Source organism: Vigna unguiculata, chromosome 1 (assembly GCF_037176805.1).
Source record: "Vigna unguiculata cultivar grain cowpea cultivar isolate G323 ecotype 2 chromosome 1, ASM3717680v1, whole genome shotgun sequence".
Classification (NCBI taxonomy): domain Eukaryota; kingdom Viridiplantae; phylum Streptophyta; class Magnoliopsida; order Fabales; family Fabaceae; genus Vigna; species Vigna unguiculata.
Window position 1 is genome coordinate 30,033,033 of NC_140792.1, and position 4,531 is coordinate 30,037,563.

Here is a 4,531-nt window from a genome sequence, read left to right on the forward strand (position 1 = left end):
CTTTTTTGAAGGATCGAGATAAATATAAAGATGATTGTTTTGAATTATACAAATTATCATTTATTTAGAAGTTGGATTTTATGTTTAATGAGAAATGAATATCAATCTTGAAGATGGAGTTTTTCGATCATGGTTACTAAATATTTTATTATCAAAGTCTTGAAAAAAGATTGGTTATTACGTGCTTCTAAGTCAGGTAATAATAAATTATATTTGTTAAATTGTTTAATGAATTTGAGGTATGAGAAGAGTTTTCCATTTCATATTACTTAAATTTTATGATTTTAGTTTTTTAAGTTGCAATTGATACAATTTTGCTCCAAATTTCAACTGTTCCTATTTTAAGTATTATATTTATGCCAATTCAGCCTTCAATACGTTCAAGTTAAACTTGTATAGTAAAAAAATTGTTAATGAATTTATTTTGAATACCTAATGCCAAATTCAAACAAGCACTTAAACAACATCTAATATCACAATCATTATCATATCCTTTGAGTTGAATCTTTGAGTTACGAAATGTCTTTAGTCTCAATGGCCCGACACGGCAAACTAATTAATGTTTCTGTCTCGTTTGGAACTTACTTTCTTATCTTGTCTTCAGTTTTCAATAAAAAATATAACATCCTATTCACCATACCATTCATGTTTTTAGAACACACGCAAGCAAGACTATTTTGGAAGGGAAAAAGAAAACATAATTTTTGGTAATAAAAGAGTAAGTAAAAGATGCTACCTTAATTTCTTGCACATCCTTTTATGCAAATACCTTTCACAAAATGAATTGCTTGAGAATGTGTTGAAATTGACATTATTATTTTTTATATCTTATTTGATTTTCACCAAAATTGTCCATTAATGTATGGAATAAAGTTAGAAAAACTAAGAACAATAAAAAATATTTCCTAATTCATTCATTTAAAAGCATAATTTTATATTAAATTTACAAAACGAATCTTCCGTTAGTGTAAATCACACATGCATTAAATAATAAGGTTTCTAGTAATGTATTTTAACGCAAAATTAGAATTTGTCCTTATTCGAAACTTTGATAAATTTTTATTCCTAAATTCTAACTATGAATGAATATAATCATTTTAATATAATTACGTTAAAATTTTTTAGGTGTCAAATGAGTTTCTCAATAGACATTAAAGTAAAAACGTGTTAGACAATATAAATAACTCAAATGCTAGCATGAATGAAACAGATTTGATACATAAAAATATTTAACGCAATTGGATTAAAAATAATATATCCATTCACTTTTAAATTTGATGACCAAAATGTATTAAAATTTCGGACGAGATGAACTCTAATATAGCATCTAAAGTAAAGAAGTGAAAACATACTTTAATCCAATAATAATAAATAAAAAAATATTAAAGCTAGTTTAATTCAATTTACTATGAGATTCCGACCTCATAAATTGGGTTTTCAAATTATATACCCTTTGAAATTTCAAATTATACAAACGTATACGCATTAGAGACTTTTAGCATCACTAGAAAAAAAAAAATTATCGAAGACACTAATTGTAGTGAAGTTGACTGAAGAACTCTTTATCTAGCTAGTGAACAAAGTTGATCTAGAAGAGATGAAATCAAGATTGAGCACAACGTAAATTTGAAAGCGACATAATTGATTTGAAGTCAAGTATGTCCACACTAATTAATATTTAACGATTTTCATATAATTTAACCCAAGAAAAAAATCAAATCAAACATTTTTATCCGGTTCACATTTTTTTGCAAGATATTTCATTCATACTACGAGCGAAAAAGTATAACAAAGAAAATTAACTTTTTGTTATAAAATGTAGCTCAACTAAAAGATTAACCAAAAAAGGGCAAAGGTCTAGATAGCTATTTCAACAAAATATATAAATAGGTAAAAATTATCCAAAATCACTTTAACTAATTATTTTATCTTGATTATTAAAAATGTTAACGTGAAATCAAACATGCATTGTAAGAGTTTCATATTGATAAAACATTTTCTAAGATTTGTTTATGAATGAAACATGTTATCTCTTTAAACATTTTATGAGGAAAAAAAAAAGAGAAGATATATTTTATTAGGGCACGTGAACACATTCAAGTTGGGGTATAGTGACAAAAATGGAATATAGGTTGGATGAACCAAGTCAAATAATTTTTCTCCAAAGGGTTTCTTAGTCCTACCAAGTGGGAGGATGAACCCTATTGATATGGTCACTGTGTTTCTTACATGTCCCAATCATGGTGGTCCATTTCTACATCTTATTTTCTCTTTCGAACAAAATAAAAATAAACATAGCATGTAATGGAAAAGTATTTGAATAGATTTTTCTTTCTCTCTAATTAGAAAATTAGATTTTGGGTAGAACTTCAAATTTTAAATTGTGGATCTTAAGGATGGAAGCATGATTTTATATATATATATATATATATATATATATATATATATATATATATATATATATATATATTCTTACGAATCATACTTGTTGCTACTTGTGGCTAAGAATGAGAGTTTTAACTTTGTAAGCAAAATGGTTAATTACTAAAGAATGAAGATTAATTTACCATAATTACTCTTATCACTTTCACTCAAACCACATAAGTATACATCAAAAAGTAAATTTTATATATATATATATATATATATATATATATATATATATATATATATATATATATATATATATATATATATATATATATATATATATATATACTTGTCTCTTTAAGATATTTTTCATCTTATAATATTTTTAATTATACATTTATTTTTCTTTTGTATGATTTCATTCCATGGTCTTTAAAATTGTTTCTCAAATACATATTTGATAATTTTTTTAATATTTTTAGTTGTTTATTTTTATAACGTAGAATAGTGTTTTGATATTTTTTATATAATTATTTTATTTTCAACTCATTATCATATGTGTAATTGTATAAATAAATTTTATTTATTATAATATAATAATTTAATGTAATCGTCATGAATATTTTTTTATCACAATCTAACATATATTGAAGTTCAAAAGATGAAAAACTTTATTTTTTTGTGTGTGATTTTAATCAAGTTATGTAATATAACTTTTATTAGTGCATAAAAAAAGATTTTATTAGAATTTAAAAAATTAAAGTAAATTGAAATTTAAAATAATTTTTAAATTGAATAATTATTTTTCTTTTATATTTTTTAAATAATTTTAAATTTTATCAACTAGGTTTCATTAATATTTGCAAATTTTTTAAATGTTTGATTCTCATGAAATTTTATTTGGTATTCTAATTTGAAATGTATATAATATAATTATAATATAATTTATTTATAAATATTTGATACCGAAGAAACAACACTAATTTTAATGTTTTGAATATTTAATAATATTATATTTCTTTCACCGTAATTTTTTATTATTTTATAAAATTTAATTAATTGATATTGAAATAGTAAGAAATTTTATTTGGTATTCTAATTTGAAATGATATAATATAATTATAATATAATTTATTTATAAATAATTTGATACCGAAGAAACAACATTCATTTTAATGTTGAATATTTAATAATATTATATTTCCTTCCTCGTAATTTTTTATTATTTTATAAAAATTAATTAATTAATTTTGAAACAGGAAGAAAGGAGGTATGGATTTGAGTAAGAATATATACTCATTATCTGATGGAGATGAGGATAAGACAAAAATTTAATATACATTAAAATTTGAGTATGGAGATGATGATTAATTTTTTCTCTAAAAACAAATATGAATAATGAAACTCATCTCGTCTAGTATCCTTGTCATTCCTAATAACAAGATAATTAATATCTTAAGTTATAAATAATTTAAAATGGAAAGGTAATAGTAAAAGAGAAAACAAAAGAGAAAGACGAATAAAATTTAATATGAAATAGAAATTTATTATCAACAATGAATGAAGCAAGACCAATTTATTTAAGAAGGTAAACTAATAAAGTTTAGTTATAATTTTAACAATAAGATATTTAATTTAACCAACAACTAGAGATTTATAATAATTCGTCACATATAAGAGAAATCAAAATTATATAAGTTGAGCAAAAATACTACTATTATATTAAAATGTGAGAAAAGATGATCCTAAAATTCATGGTAACAATTTTCATATAACTAGGATATTAGAATATAAAAATTTCAAATATATTTTTCAATAAGATAAGAAACAAAAATCACAACTTAAATTACATGTGTGTTTTAAGCAATATATATTTGCATATACATATAACTATAATTTATTGATAAAATGATGAACTTAGCTTGTGAAGTTCTAGGGCCGAACACCAACTTCTTTATCTTTTTTCTTTTGATATTTTCTTCTTTCTTCATACGCATTCTTTTTATTCTTTGCAAGCTTTCTTGCAAGTTTACATGCTTTTCTTTTGTCCAAACTTCTCTCTGCATTTTATTGTTTTTTATATTTTTTTAGGTACAAATTCTACTAACATTAGTAAAATACAGGACATTTTTGTTCTATCAAAATTTAATTATAGTAAGTT